Here is a 17,083-nt window from a genome sequence, read left to right as displayed (position 1 = left end):
TTTCATCATATTTAACTGATACTCTGATGCAGTATGGATTAATGCGTGACACAGATCTATTCCTCATTAAACTCAAAGAGCCAGTAATAATAAAAAAGAGTTGAAAATTTCTGCAAATCCTGCCCTGATCGACTGAATGGGCTCACAACAAATTTGCCTTTTTCTAGAACAGTACTGCAGTCACATGTATATGCTTCTTTTTCATATTCGAGGCTGATAAAATACATTAACGTACTCTCATCAGCCACTCTAATATCTACACTTTCCTACTGCTACTGTCAGAACTGCTTTAAATCTTCATGGTACAGATTCAACAAGGTGCTGGAAAACTTCCTCAGAGACTTTGATCCATGTTGACATAACAGCATCACAGTTGGTGCAGATTTTTTGGGTGTTCATCCATGATGAGAATCTCCTGTTCCATGAAAACCAACGTGTCCCGAGAAAATATCCCCACACCATTTCACCACCAACACCAGCCTGTTAAATCAAGGCAGGATGGATCCACGATTTCATCTTGAAAACTGCAGCAGAGCAGGCAACATTTTTACGGTCTTTTTTTTCCAGTTTTGGTGAGCCCCCCCCCCCACACACACACACACACAAACACACACACTTTGGGAACCACTGCTCTAGAGGGAGGGAAAATCCCAGCAGATCCAGAAGTTTGAATTCTCAAACCAGCCCCTCCAGCAACACCAACAACCATACCAAGTTCAAAGTCACTTAAATCAGCAGTCCCCAACCTTTTTTGCGCCACGGACCGGTTTATGCCCGACAATATTTTCACGGACCGGCCTTTAAGGTGTCGCGGATAAATACAACAAAATAAAACTAGTACCAGTACCGAAAAAAGAAGATTTATTCATAACACACGTGAAAAGACCCAGGAAAACCGAGTTAACGATAAAAACGATAACAAAATAACGCTGAAAACCGATAAAAACCCTGAAAACCATACATTTCACACCTGAGCCTCAACTCTTGTGGCCCGGTACCAAATAACTCACGGACCGGTAGCGGTCCGAGGCCCGGGGGTTGGGGACCGCTGACTTAAATCACCTTTCTTCCCCATTCTGAACTTCAGGAGGTTGTCTTGACCTAGCTAAATGTCACAGCAGTGTCACACCAATGTGACTGGTTGATAATGAGTAGCTGAAAATGTATATATAACACTACACAGCATTACATAATTATTACAGTCAAAATTAAAAAAGGAAAAAAATCATCAAGGCTCGGCTTATCTCAGTGATCACAAAATACACAGAGGATGCCACACCTGAGTTTCAGTTACCAGTTAACGTTAGTATATTTAAACTAAAGGTGGGGAGGCCTGGCAACAAAGAAACAAAAAGGTGTAAGGTGAAATGCCACACAATGGGCCGCAGGGCCCACAACTTCCTTCCTGAGAATAATGAGCTCAGAAAACAAAAATAACCAATAACGCTGTCAACCTGGAAGGAAAGGAAAAAAAATCTTTACAAGGAAGCAGGGAAACGAGAGTGCGGCAGAAATGAAGAAAAGGGTGGGTAGCAGTTACAGTCACTGTTATTAAGTGAGAGAAATACAAAAAACAATGTTAGCAAATGACTCAGATAACCACACAAGCAAATGGATCGATCTATGTGTTTCAGCCTTCAGATGAATCCCATGATTGTGCCGAAAAGTTTGACCACATGGTACATAAAAGAAGATTAAAGCACAGCAGATGAATTATTTAATCAGAGTTAATGATTTATTAACTTTACTATATAAGTTAGTAATAGATTAACTTCCTTAAATCCACACATTGATAGATGGAATAGGAACAAAGTGAACAGAACAGTTCACAGAGTGCGATGACAGATGCTGGTGACATTTTGTTCTTTTGTAATCTCACCATCATGTCCCTAATCCCACATACACTCAAACTGCTTCAAAGTTGCTCTGAAAACTCATTGTACTGACTCTATTGTCTAGCTTCATATTTACACCTGTCATCATGCCGTGTCATTACTCACATGGCGAGTGCGTACCTGTTCTCGTCCTTTAGGAGTGTGGTACAGTGTCACGCTCCTCTCCGAATGCTAATTTGTGCACGAATATGTGCATGATTGATGGAATGATAAGTAGAATAGCCAGAAGTGTGTGTCTGTGTGTCTGGTTGTAGTGGGCTGTCCTTCCTCAGCCCTCCCCACCACAGTAAATCCAGCTCTCTGGCTCTGACATCATTAAGAGACCAGTCCCCGGGGGCCCAGAGAGAAATCCACGTTCCTCTGTGTGTGCATGCATTATGTGTATTCTGCTTTTTTGTTCTCTGTCCTAATTCAAATTCATGGCCATGCTGTTTCTTACGTGTGGCCTGTGAAATGATCCAGCAGAGCAGTAAGTGAAGTGGAAATCTGAAATTCAGTTGCAGCAGAAACTCAGAGGAAATCTGAAATAATTGTACTTTGCATCCAAGTCCATATTGTTCCCTTGAGGCTCACGTTGTCAATCCATTTTAATTCCTGTGTGTATGCGTGTGTCCAAGAAATCCATCTGCTCTCCCCTTGTTAAGATCAGCCTCCGAGGGACCCTTGAGCACAAATCCTCCCCTTCTTGCGCTCATTTACCAGACGTAAATGAAGGGAGAAACATCAGCTTCAGTATGCGAGTCCATCTCATGTCTTACAGTCTGTATATTTTTTAGTTATTACATTTGTAAAAAAAAAAAAAAAAAAAAAAAAATCACAAAAAAACACTGAAAACAAGTTGATTTCTAAAACACCTCTGATGTATAGTGATTGTCCAGTTATAGCTTAGCAAGCCTAACTAGGTACAGCAAACCCGTAACTCTTCAGATTTTCCACATGTGCAGTTTTTATGAATGGGGGACGAGTTTGATCCTCAACATGCGGTTGAAGGATTCTTGGTTTGGTTTTTCTTTCCAGAACTAAACATATGTGCAAAAAGTATATATACATCCCTGTAATGTGAGCAAAAGTGAGCACCTCTATAAAAGCAGAGGTTTAACACAATTCCAAGGTGAAAAGACATCATCTGTGATCTTAGAAAAGCAATTGCTTCTGCCTATCTAGGAAGGGTTTGGCTATAAGGCCAAATTTGAAGACTATCAAGCTACAGCGAGAAAGACTGTTTACAAGTGGAAAACTTGGTGGCCATGATCAGACTGTGCAATTCTTAGAGAAACTGCAAAAGATGCAAGAGCTACATCTGAGACTCTACAGGCCTCAGTTAGCATGTTAAAGCGCTTAACAGTATAATTAGAAAAAGACTGAATAAATATGGGTTGTTTGGAAGAATTGGAGAAAGCCTCCTCGCTCTAAAAAAGAAATGGCAGCAAAGCTTAGATTTGCAAAGCTGCATCTGAGCAAACCACAAGACTTTGGAAACAATGTCCTTTGAACAGATGAGACTAAAGTGGAAATGTTTGGCCATAATGCACAGCACCATGTATGGAGAAACCCAAATATAGCATACCAACACAGTGGAGGAGGAATGATGATTGGGCCTTGTTTTACAGCCAGGGGACCTTAGCACCTTGAGTCCCCATGAGCTCCTCTGTATACCAAAGTATTCTAGAGTCAAATGTGAGTCTAACAGCTAAGGCACAGCAGCAAATCTATAACAGAATGACTGAAAAAGAAAAGAATCAAGGTGTTGTAATGAACCAATCAAAGTCCAGACCTCAGCCTGAGTGAAATGCTGTGGTGTGCAACCTTAAGAGAGCTGTGCATAAACAAATGACTGCAAACCTCAATGAATTCCTCTGCAATGATATGAGCGACTGATAAAGACATACAGAAAACAGTGAATTAACATTACTGCTGCTAAAAGTGGCTCTACAGGCTCTACAAGCTACTAAATCATGGGATGGACTAAACAGTGAACATGGGGGTCCCATGGAAACCTTCTTTTTCCCATGACTGTAGCTACAGAGGCAGTATGCCTTAGATATTATCTTTTACATCTGAAGTTCTCAGTGAGTAAAAACCTGAACTGTGAACAGTTCTGGGGCAAACCGACCTCAGAGGTAATTGTCATCTTACTTGCTAAAATTGCTGTACTGTCAGGTCAGGATATTCCTCAAGTTTACTGTGCTGAAGCTGAGCTATAAGAACAGAAACTTCTGGTCAGCGAATGCCAGCTCAAACTTGGATTTAACCACTCTGTGTTCAGATACCTGGAGTTTGCACACTGTTTCAGTCTCTTATTTAAAGCTTTTTGATGCAGCTCACCACGCCAACACTGCACACCTCCTGCTGTCTTCACAAAGTCAGAATTTTTATTTTGTTTCCCTTTATCTCACTCGCACAACCATGCTAGAGTTACGGACAGTACACCTCAACTATTATGCATGAGACCTTGTTGCTAGGCAACACTGGCCTATGTCAGAATGTCTTTACATGCAAGATCAGACTGCATTTTTTTTTTTAAGTAGTATTTTTGCAAAAGTTTTGCAGACCGGTTTGATTGGTGGGTTATCAGAAGAGGCATGTGAAGGTGGAGATGAGGATATCTGTGTGTGTGTGTGTGTGTGTGTGTGTGTGTGTGTGTGTGTGTGTGTGTGTGTGTGTGTGTGTGTGTGTGTGTGTGTGTGTTCGTGTGTGTGTGGCTATTAATCTTGCTTGCTGGGAATGCACTCTGTTTTAGTATTTTTTCTTTTGCTGTCAAAATTAACCCCACAAACTTTAAGATTTCGCTTTTATTAATTCCCCCGATTTACTTTAAATTTGTTTTTTTAAGTATTTCTCACATTCACATCTCACTTACTTGCTTTGTCTTTGTTTTGTTTTTCTTATACAGATTTTTTAAAGCTTCCAGTGTGGATATTGTGGAATTTTAACCATTTAAATACTGATCATTATTGTAAGGTAATTTAAAGATTATACTTTTTTTATAGAGAAGAAAAACAGAGAGAGATGCGTGTGTGTGTGTGTGTGTGTGTGTGTGTGTGTGTGTGTGTGTGTGTGTGTATGTGTGACTCATTGTACATTACATAATTTTGAAGCTGAAGGAAGTGACAGGTGGGGCAGGACAATGTGGTGTTTATATTTTCAACAGTGAAAACTGTCCATCTAATCCTCATGTTAAGCTTCAGAGCTGAACTCGAAGCACCACATGTCCTCACATTTGGATGTTACGCCCTAGAATAAAACAACACTATGTGACACGATCAAGGCTTTAAACCTGCAGCATCAAAAGTATTAAATCTAAATATACTGTTAAACACGTTTTAAGGTTACTAAAAAGAAACATTTCTTTTATAAAATGTTTTTTATATGTGTGTATACATATATATATATATATATATATGTTTTATACTGTATATTTTTAAAGCTTGAAACAAATACAGTTCACAATAGATTTTTTAAAATGTTGACACTAATAATAATGCAGGGATGTCCTGAGCGAAGCTGACTTTGATCTTAAGTTGGTCAGACCAGTGAAAAAGCATGATAAATGTGTTAAATCGGGCGATCATGGCTCAAGAGTTGGCAGTTCGTCTTGTAATCAGGATGTTGCCGGTTCGAGCCCCAGCTCCGACAGTCTCGGTTGTTGTGTCCTTGGGCAAGACACTTCACTCGTTGCCGTTACTGGTGGTGGTCAGAGGGCCCGGTGGCGCCAGTGCCCGGCAGCCTCGCCTCTGTCAGTGCGCCCCAGGGCAGCTGTGGCTACAATGTAGCTTGCCATCACCAGTGTGTGAATGTAGTGTAAAGCGCTTTGGGGTCCATAGGGACTAGTAAAGCGCTATACAAATACAGGCCATTTACCATTTTAAAATTAGGTTCTGGTAGTCCATTACCCATACTGTCATGTAATTTTAAACTATAAAGTTTTCATTAATTCACAGAAAATGTCCTGTTTTTCCCCCTGTGGACTCACTGTAAGAAAAAGAAAATCTGACTTTTCATACTACATAGTCAAAAAACAGGAAATCTTCTGTAATTTAATTGTTTATCTATTGGTTAATTACTTTGGTGTAATATGAATGGAACTAGGGGGAGGGGGTAAATTTGGAAAATACATAAAACTTATAAAAATACAGTTAAAAGTAAAAATCTATGCACTCCACATTTTCTAAAGCTGTCCACTGAGCCAGATGAGAGTCTTGGTTGGGGCGATCCTGGCCATTGGGCCTTATGTTTGACACCCCTGATATAAAAGAACAAATGATCTCAAATAATATAAGCAGACCACAAGGCGACTGCTGTTGTGATTTCGCACTATATTAAAAAAATTGATGGAATTGAATTTAAACATGAAATCTAACAAAGCCATCACATTCAAACAAATGCGGTTTATAGTGGTTGGGAAATTATCAGATTACCTTTCTGCAAAACACAAAAGAACTGCAAACACAGTGTTACTGAAATATTGTTCAGGTTGACTGCAGTGCGCAGTAATGGAGGAGGAAGCAGGTGCTTGATTCTTGGCTCTGACTCTTCTGTGCTGCATGTTTTCCATGAACCTCCGGCCAATCTGTGCACGAAGTAAAACTTGCAACAGCAAGTACCTCCAGGAGTTCTTGGCAAAAACGAAGGTTTTTGTAGGATACTAACTGTTTAGGGATGTGCATTTATATGTATATATATGTATATAGTGCTGCAGAACTGTATAACAGTATAAATGTTTGGTGAAAATAATACTTGGTCATGCTGACTCACGCGAAAGGTCACTTTTCACAGGAAAACATAAATAATTTTAAACAGTACCTATTATGCTCATTTCCAGCTCTATTTTGTTTGGGGGGGAGATCCACTAGAGTAGCTTTGCATCAATCACTATTCAAAATTATCTTGACTTATGTTTTACAAGGCCTCACTTGATCCTTTGTGGCGAAACGAGGCATTTAACCTTCTTTTAAAGGCACCTTGCCGTGGAAGCCAACTTTCCTTTGATTGGCTGGGTTTGAACATCAAGTGGGTGGGGCTTCTGTGCTATGTCCCTGAGATGACCGTAGTGAGAACATCCGGACTCTACGTACCCTTTAATTGTTTTAATGCTTCATTTCACCTGATGATTTTGCTATTGATTCAGTTATCATTCCTACAGGTCTTAGGATTAACACATATGTTAAATGAGGGTGAAAACTGGCCTCTTGTATGCCATACATAAGTCTGGTATGTCCACAGTTTACCTTTAAGGTGATAATAATCATTTCATTTTATGTTCTGCAAAGGTAATCAATGTCTGTAACTGAAAAAACAGAACCTTAACCTAAAATAAACCTACTTTAACCTAAAATTCATCTGCCCTTGACCTGCAGTTTGCTACATTAAAATTTAAATAGATGGAAGTCCCGTGAATAATATAGCAAAGTACCATCCGGCTGTAGTTAGGTCAATGGGGGATTAGTCCAGTGGGAGGTGGTGTTGCTTTGGATTGGAGTGGGCGTGCTCAGTTTCTCTTTCTCAGTGACCATTTAGCTATCGGTAAGCATTTCAAGGCGCTTGTATAAATATTCACGTTGTCACGTGTGGGTGACTGGAAGAGCTGGACAGATTTACGTTTGTTTTCATCAAATTTTATCAGTCACAGGCCCTCCGTCCCCCATCCCCCTCGCTCATCACCCTCTCTCTCTATTCTTCTTTCTATTCCCGTTACTCTGCGGTCCACTGTTAACACAGGTCTCGTTGTGTGTGTGTGTGTGTGTGTGTGTGTGTGTGTGTGTGTGTGTGTGTGTGTGTGTGTGTGTGTGTGTGTGTGTGTGGTGTACCCTGGTAGTTTTCCATGAGGGAAGGTTGTGAGGGCCCCAGGGGAAAGTCTTTACAGAGGGGAGGAGTCAGTGTAGGAATTCTGTGTGTGTGTGTGAGTGAGTGAGAGTGAGAGAGAGAGAGAGAGAGAGAGAGGTAAAATGATTATGATAATGAAGAGGAATGGGGGATGTGGGGGAAGTTACAGGTGTATGCACGTGTGTGTGTGTGTGTGCACGCATGTGTGAATGAACTCCTACTAAGAAATAACTAGCAGGAGACTGAAAAAAAGAAAGCTCTAGAATACAAAGGGCATCTTGAGTGTGTGTCCTTCTCGTGTGCAGTGTCAGGAACTGAGATGGTATTGTACAAAAGGTGAATAGCAGCTGGGTAGAAGCGACTTTAAGAAAATGGAAGACAGATAAGAGCTTCTTGAAGGAGATTGAAATCAAGACAGAAAAAGTGGGGAAATGAAGACAAGGAAATCCTTTGTTGTGAGATTCCTGTGTCCTTTCCAAGGACAAGATGACATTCCAGTACCGTCATGTGACAAGTCTCCTCCTCTCTTGTCTGTTCGGCTCCTCCTTTCCGACGTTATCTTGTCCCTCCCCTGACATTTTCCTCTGCTCTTAGCTTCTCCCAGCAAGTTGCCTTTCTTTGTCCACTGTGGTGAAGGAGAGGTTAATGAGAAGGTGAGAGACTTTTAAGTGTATAACGCCGATTCCAGAAAGGTTGTGAGGCTGTGTAAAATACAAATAAAAACTAAATTTAATGATTAAAAACAATGTTATGAACCCACATTTTTATTCACATCAGAACATAGAAAACGTGTCATTTTAAGAAAAAAAAAGGTCATTTTGAATTTTATGGGAGCAATCTCAAAAAAGTTAGGACCGGACCATGCTTGCCACTTTCCCTCAGTCTTGCCTGATATGCTATTCTCGCTGCTTAACAGTCCTGGATCTACTTTCTTGTATTTTTCATTTCATGAATGAGTTCAGTTAGTGGTGAATCAGCCTGCACTTTCTACTATCAAGTCATGCTGTTGTAATAGATGCAGGATTCAATTTAGCATTGTCTTGCTGAAATGTGCAAGCCCTTCCCTGAAAAAGACTTTGTCTGAATGGAAACATGCGTTGCTCTAAAACCTGGATATACCATCATCGCAGAGGGTGACTTTCCAGATGTGCAATCTGACAATTCCATAGACATTAATAGCCCTTTTCCACTAGTACCTACTTGGGTGGCTCGGCACTGCTCAACTTGGTTTTTAGGGTATTCTGTTAGGTGGAAAACCCTAAAACCCCGGCCAGGGTTCCAAGCAATTTGAGGCAATCCAAAAATGTGACGTCAACATACTGCATGCCATCGATTTGCTAGTCAGTGGCGTCACTCAGTGAGTCATCCTCTATGAAAATCAAACCGCCATTTTTGAAACCCAGCAACCAGGGAAATGGCTACACAAAAGACAACACTGTGTTCCCCGAGTCTGATAAAAAGCCAAAGACCAAGCAGCAGGTATACCATCGCCGTGACGTCCTCCATTGTTATGGTGTTCGTGTCACTTATATATGACGTCTTGGGACTTTTTGCCATGTTGCTATAACAACCCTACGCACATTAGGTGGTACTCGATTGTAACAGAAAACGACCCAAACCGAGTCGAATTGAGCTGAGTAGGTACTTGTGGAAAATGGCTATAAAGCTGTCTCATACCATCACCAATTCAGACTTTTGATAACTGATGACAGATTTTCTCATTTTAATTTTCTGACCACAGACGTTTTCTACTTTGCCTGTATACATTTTAAACCAACCTTTGCCACGGAGAAGATGGTGACATTTCTGGTTATGATCCTCCACCCATTTTTCTTTATTCCTTACTTCTAAGAAACTCTGCCAATCATGTTATTGGCCTGTTGCTAATTAACTGAATTAGATAAAAGTGTTCCTCCAGCTGTTTCTGTTTACGCCCCTCTACTTTGTCCTTCTACCAACATTCTCAAATGTGTTGCTGCCATCACATTTTTAGATGAAACAATACTTCTCATGAAATAAGAAAATGTCTCAGTTCAAACATTCAATATGTTTGTCTTTCATTTAAATGTCTTTTCTATTGCAAGTTTCTATACAGGCTCAGTAACCTTTTTTTGCCTTAACTTTGATTAAAGACCAATAAATAAATAAATAAATGCACTCTAGATTTCCAGTGAAAAACGTTCCAGGAATATATGGTTAAATCCATTGTTTGGAAAACTGAGCATTTCACTTCAGGGGTAATCAGTCCTAATCCACCACCTAGATTAGTGGGGATTTACTCATTATTAACTCATGCACTACAGGTCTGCCAGTTTCATGCCCACTGCTTATTACATTGTAGAAAAGAATATTTCCATCAACCTCAAGAATAACAGGAAAAATACTGCTGTGTGTGGGTGCAGTGATTGTAACAAATTTCAAGAAAATAGAAGAAACTGAAATACATATTTGAGATTAGGGTACACACTGACAACCTGTTGCTAATTTAGAATCACCAGTTAACCCTACATGCATGTCTTTGTGATGAAAACCAGAATACCTGGGGAGAACGTGCATCACACAGAAAACCACAAACTGACCAGAACCTTCCTGCCATGAGATAACAGTGTTTAGCTCCATACGACCATGCTAATCAGGAAGCTAACTTTTCTTTTCATGTCAGACATTAAGGTGACCACTGACCGAGTCATTCAGGGAAGTGAAGCCAGTTTTACTGTGGAAGGCAGTTACAAGAATCTCCTTTTATTTTTTTTTTAAAGCTTTCTCAACAAACACTGCCACACAGCTGAAACAAACGCTGCATGACTTTTGAAAGGAAGCTGATAGCAATGACTCAGTGCTATGTTACGCATTCCAACATGTGCTTTTTCCCAGTTTGTACTTTTTGTGATCATCCCAGTTCAGGACTTTGACGTATCTTTTACCTAATATGTATTTAGTCTCAAATATGTTGCAACTGAGATGCCTTTGAACACATACAACAGTGCGTAGCCATTTTCTGCTTCGGGCAAAACCTTTGTCATAGCAAAACTGGCACAAACAAAATCTTGGTTTTAAGACAACAATTATATGTCATTTTATTTTGGTAGCTGCAGCCATAATTAGTGAGTAGGTGCATGTTTACAACTATGGAAAGGCATAATGACAACTTAGAGCTATATCTGAAATCAGCAGAGGTAGCTGGCTGAAGGCCTGCGCCCTGGATGTTGATTTTTTGATAACAGTCTCTTGAGACAAACACAAGATTTGCTCAGACAGTTAAGCAACAGCATTTGATGGTCTTTCTTAAACACATTCACTGAAACCAATCTCCTGATCTTTTGACCTTAGTTTGACTCCCAAACAGACTGCATATTGACTCTATGATTGAATTGTGTAAGACTGAAACATCACAGCTGAGAAAAACAGACCATGGTGTCAGGATGCAACTTTTTGAAATTCTGCTATGTTTTTTTTTTTGTTTGTTTTGGTCAAACAAAAAAGTGAATTCACATTTTTATACCCAAATTTGAGCCGAAACACTGGACTTCTCCATTTTGGTAATTACCAGTTATTACCAGTTACTGTTAATTTAGGGCAGCAATGGCATAAACTTCACTTTGGGTGGTTGTCTAGTAAAGCAGAGCACAATTTGTGTCTTTAAAACTAAATTTTTTAAACAAATGCCTGGTTTGCCTGGTTCTGCTGGAGGGTTCTTCCACTTAAAAGGGAATTTTTCCTTCCCACTGTCACCAAATCCCTAGCTCATAAGGGGTCATATGATTGTTGGGGTTTTCTCTGTAGTATTATTGTAGGGTCTAACTTACAATATAAAGCACCTTGAGGCGACTGTCGTTGTGATTTGGAGCTGTATAAATAAAATTGAATTGAAAAAAATTGAATTGAACAATTTGCAATGTTGCTATTCTGTAATAACACATATATTAAATTAAATACTCAGTCTTGACTTTATATTCCTAACGTACTGTTTTCGTTTAACTACAATGCATTTAAAATAAACCTTTAAAAGCAGTTTTTGACAGAGGTGCCACAGAGATATTGTGGGAGACCTTAAAACACACAAACTAAAGTAATGAAAAATAAAACAAGACTTTAACGGCCGTGCTAGTCCCTCTGCAGCAGGAGGTGAAACACTGGAATAGCGGTGCTTTGAGCTAAATATTTACGTCAGCATGCCTACATGTCTACGTGCTCACAATAACAATCCTCACTTGCTGACATTTACTTGTTTGCGGTGTCCAAAAGGCTTAAAATTTGCTAAACACAAAGAACAACAGAGATTGGCTCGTATTTGTTTGTTTTCACACATATTGGCAGATTTACCTGATGATGGTTCTTGATGTGACGTAGAGAGCCACATTTCATGAGGATTAAAAAAAACCCTGTGATAAATGTAGTAGTTTTAAGTGCCTTAAGGTGATTGCTGTTGTGGTGTACAAATAAAACTGATTTGAATTAAAATATTCCAGTCATGACCAAAATAGAAGGTTGAGTCCAGGAGCCATTGGACTGATGTTTCCACCACAGACTGAAAGCCCTAAGGACTGCCATGATGCAACAGTTACTAAAAATATTCAAGTATAATACTTTACCTGCAGGATGCATCAGTGTCACAACTCCAGGTGTTATTTTTTGTCTGTAGATGACACGTGTTGGGCTAGAGCTGCAAGTGCAGGCACGTGGGCAAAGCTTGCCAAAGAGACGTTCAGTGCTTTCAGCCAGATAGGTGTCCACAGATTATGTTAAAGGATCTATTTTAACCCACGTTACCATGTTGACCCAAACCTAACCAACCTGTCATCAAAAAAAGGCCTGAATTTAGAAGTCTTTCAGTCTTTAGGCAATCATCCAGAAAACCCATAAGACTTGTGGTGAGAAGAAAATCACTAGCACATTACTTGCATGTGGTGGTCATTTTGGTATGTGTCTGTTAGCAAACTAGCTTGCGTCCACACTGGGGTTTGCACATTGCAGTATGTGTGCATGAATGTGTGAGAAAGAGTGAGCTCAGACAGTAGCTCTTTGTTGCTGTTGCCAGGATTTTGGATCAGCCAGGCTGAAAGTGCCTACAGTGACTCTTTCTTCCTTTATTCTCTCACTAGTTCCTTGTGCCACTATACTACAGTGCACAGTGCTGGGAAATGTAAAACTATGACATCACATGTACGTCCAGTGCTGAAAAGAGAAGTCTTACATAGCTTTTAATTTCTATTTTATTTGAACAGTGGTTACATTTTAAAAGATTCAGATCATTTGTACATTAGATATTTTACATTCTGTCATCGGTTGTGATCAACCCCAAATTAAATATCTAATTTTTGGTGTGAGTTCTTACAAAATGGAAAATTAGTGCAGAAATGTATTAAAACATGTGCCAGCACACGTGAAAATACAGTATTTAATAGTTTATACAATTCCACAAGCTTGAAAGTCAATATTTGGGTTACCACCTTTATTCTTCAACACAGTCTGAACTCTTTTAGGCAGCTTTCCTGTCATTTCTTTAAGTAGTCTTCAGGAATAGTTCTCCAGGCTTCTTGAAGGACATTCAAAGCTCTTCTTTGGATGTTTCTGCCTTTTGTTCTGTTCTCTGTCAACATGATCCCACACTGCTTCAATAATGTTGAAGTCCAAGTTCTAGGGAGGCCAATCCATGACTGATAGTGCTGGATTGGCCTCAGATCAGGGATGGGATGTGTTTCAGCATCAAGCTCATTATAAGCACATAAAGGAATGTGTCAAATAAACCCTTAATCTTCATCTGATGTGCTAAAGGATTTGTATTTGTGACTTTGATGAATATGAAGTTGTGAAGAATATTAACACAAGCTTTAGGAAAACTGCACATGAAGGAAAAAAATCTGTCAAAATCATTAAGACAAGTATTGATTCCCTATTTACTTCTGTACCATCATGGTTCAGTTTCAACTGCCTGTTTGCAGCTTTGACAGTGACCTTAGCCATACAATAATACTGACAATAGCAATAACCTGAATTAGAAAAATGCATCTCTCGCCCTGTCTGTCTCTTTCTCCCTCCATCTTCCTTTTTTCATTCCTTTAATTGCAGTGGGTAATCCTCAACCAGATTAAATGGATGTGCAGGGTCTATGTGCGTGCGCCTGTGTGGTCTGAATGAACGACACATAGATCTCTCAGAGATTACATGATCCCTGTCATCATCTCACTGGGTGAAACTGACGAGAATCCAAATCCAATTTACTCTCCACTGACGTCCACTTGTACCAGGAATGCGATCTGGCAGCTTGTAAAGCAGCTAAACCGAACCACTTAGGATTTTCTTCATGTCAGAGAGGATGCCATGTGCGTTGCTGTAGCCTAGTTTGATTACACTTTGATCTGTCAGCTGGCCTATTTCTAGCTGACACTGCAGCTGATTTGAATGTTTACTAATTACACAAGCATTTTGTTGTGGTGCAAACAGATTTCAGAAATTCTTTCATCTCTCTTGGCCTGCAAGGAACCAAGCTTCTGGTAAATGGTTGGGTGTAGAAACTGCTGTGAACTCCCTCTGTTTTATGCCTTATCTTCTCCTTTCATACACAATTTGACCTGGTTTTTGAATTTCCTCATTCAGCTGACTGACTTAACCATTGAAGAATATCCAGTCAGTTTTACACTATTTGGCTGAATCTGAGCAGACATTATAAACTTTTACACTTCGCAAGTCATCCTCCTGCATCCATCAGAAGTCACATCATCAGTACATGCCATAACATTGCTTCCACCATGTTTGATAGATGATGTGATATGCTTCTTGATCTTGTGTTGTTTCTCTGCTTTTCCATATTTTTCTCTTTCCATCATTCTTTATCTTGGTTTCATCTGTCCAAGCATCTTTTTTCCCCTTCTGGCTCTTTTAGAGGTTTAGAGTTTTCTAGGCCATTCCTAGGCTCCTTGGTCTAGCATTTGTCCCAGGTTTTACACCTTGTTTTAAAACCTCTGTATCTTCATTGATGAAAATGTTTCACTTTTACAGTGATACATCTACATATTTGAGAGTCTGGTTGACACCATCCTCAATCAGTTTATTACCAGAAAATCCCCTCATTCATATAATCAACTTGCTTCATTTCTTTCCATCTTGTTTTTGTCCTAGTGGCTTCTTTGCCAGTCATGTTGATGTTATGTCAGTCTTTGATATTGGTGCCAAATGTGGTCTGACAAACTTCAACACCATCTTGGACTATATCTGGCAGCAATAATCCTTTTTGTGGTGTTCTTCTGGAGGCACTGGTTCTGCTGAGGGACTCCAACAAGAACCTGTAGGAGGTAGAGAACTGATCCAGTGTACTAAATTACCTGAAAGTGTCAAGTAGACCAAAGACTACCAGCTGCAGTTAGAGATGAAAGACTTACTAGAAAAACTCTAGTTATTTATTTACTACTTACCAGGTAAAATATTCACAGAGGAGCGCCTTATAAATAGTAGTGTTTAGCATGTGAATGGGAGCTGTGATGCATGGACAAAAATATTTAAAAAGTAATCTATTACAAAAGTAATGCACTATATATTCTTTATAACTCTGGGTGCCATGCTTAAGAAGAAAGCATTTTCCTGGCATCTTTCTTGCTTAGGGTTTGTATTACAGCATCAATTTTGTAAATTAGAAATGTTGCCAACTAAACTGATGGGATTAAAAAAAGATTAAGAAAACTACTTTGACTGTTTATTTGTTTTTTAACGTTCTGATAAAGACTAAAAAAAATTATTAAGGTGATGGGACCAAGTACAGTCCGGTTTTGAGTAGTTATTAGTTTGCTAAAATGGCAGGCTTCTAATTTTAAACAAAATCATATTTAGTACAACTAATTTAGGGCAAAGGTTGTTTTTTTTTATAACAGTAGTCCTCTGTTTGATGACAGAAAACAAATATGCAGTATTTAGCATCATATCCATATCATTTTTTCTGACCTCATTTGTTTTTTTTCTATATTTGTATGAGAGGACAAGAAGTGGAAAACAAGAGAGACAAAAAGTTTTTTTTGTTTTTGTTTTTGTCCCTTTCATTCATGGCAGCCTCAACAAGAGTCTGTTTTCTCTTTTGTTGACCTTGGCACAGATATCCCAGCGTGTCCACAGAGTCTCTGACTTCTTCATCTGGAATTACTCTCTGCAAAGAAACATTTATGTCTGAGGCTATATAGCATGTTTCTGTGCAGTACTTAAATGTTTACTTTTTCTGTGAAAATTGGCCATTCTGTGTCTGTTTTATCAAAAGCAAGCCAAAATTACTGCTAACACTGAAACCTAAAAATGCACATGCTGAGCTAAATTCTAAACACCAAGAATAAATTACAGTCCTCCTTTTTTCAAGCTTTAGACAAACACCTAAGTTGGAAATTTTGAGTATGTGTGTGAAGTCTCTTTTTAGGAGTTATTAAGTCCTACTAGGAGTATGTCAGGCTTTCTTAACACGATGTTCTGTAGATTGTTCCTGTCTAAGTTTTCTCTTAAACGCTGGCAAAGTAAAACTAATATTTTCGTTCAACTTACTTTTACTCAATACAGTTATCAATTTTTTTCTTTTAATTTTGACTCAGTGTACCACCCCAGTGGATTTTAACTCAAGCAATCACAATGTTAATAAAGTGCAGACTTTCAGCTTTAATTCAAAATATTTAACTTGCATGAACTGTTTATGAATTACAGACATGGTTTCTTTACTAGTCAACTGGCTAATAAGAAGTTTCATGGCCAGGTGAGACTTATTGCCTATTCCAGAACCAATTATACAGATAAAAGAGTTGGAGTTGATTCCAAGCGTTGAAATTGCATTTGGTAGCTCTTCACTCCAAAGTGATGTAAGCGGAAGTGAAAGCGGCCAAATTCAACCTTCTGCAACATCAAAAGGCCTTAAAGACCACAGAAGAAGTCTAGGAAGTGGATGATCACAGAAGTATTTCCATGGTGAAGAAAAACAACTTCACAACATCTGACAAAGTATCACTGTCAGGGTCTACAGGTTTGTCAAGGTTTACAACAAGGTGCACAGCGCTGATAAATGATATGACATGCAATCTATACTGTCTGCAAATCAAAGATGACCCAAATCATACTGCAAAAGCAACCCAATGTTTTCTCAGGGCAAAGAAAGGGGATATTGTTCAGTGGGCGACTCAGTCACCTGATCTGAACTCAACGCAGCTGCTTTTCAGTTCCTTTAAACAAAACTAAATGCAGCAAGACTGGCAAACAAGCAACAACTATGGGTGACTGTACAGCATCTCAAGAGAGGAACCATGATGTTTGTTGGCAGCAAGGGAATAAAAACAATTCTTATATTTATGAAAATAGTTTGTGCAATTACTTTTTGGGCTCTGAAATAGTTTGGTTAAAACCCT

At 39.2% G+C, this 17,083-nt stretch overlaps 1 protein-coding gene across 1 annotated transcript in view; it reads left to right on the top strand.

Moving 5' to 3' along the window:
• The first annotated feature begins 8,335 nt into the window (after nucleotides 1-8,335).
• LOC134620204 (sodium/potassium-transporting ATPase subunit alpha-1-like) overlaps nucleotides 8,336-17,083 on the top strand; it is a 29,687-nt gene continuing 20,939 nt past the window's right edge. The window contains exon 1 of the mRNA XM_063466244.1: nucleotides 8,336-8,371. The gene's annotated coding sequence lies outside the window, so the exon portion shown is untranslated. The remainder of the gene's footprint in view (nucleotides 8,372-17,083) is intronic.

Source organism: Pelmatolapia mariae, linkage group LG23, assembly GCF_036321145.2.
Source record: "Pelmatolapia mariae isolate MD_Pm_ZW linkage group LG23, Pm_UMD_F_2, whole genome shotgun sequence".
Classification (NCBI taxonomy): domain Eukaryota; kingdom Metazoa; phylum Chordata; class Actinopteri; order Cichliformes; family Cichlidae; genus Pelmatolapia; species Pelmatolapia mariae.
This window is presented reverse-complemented; position numbering and strand designations above follow the sequence as displayed.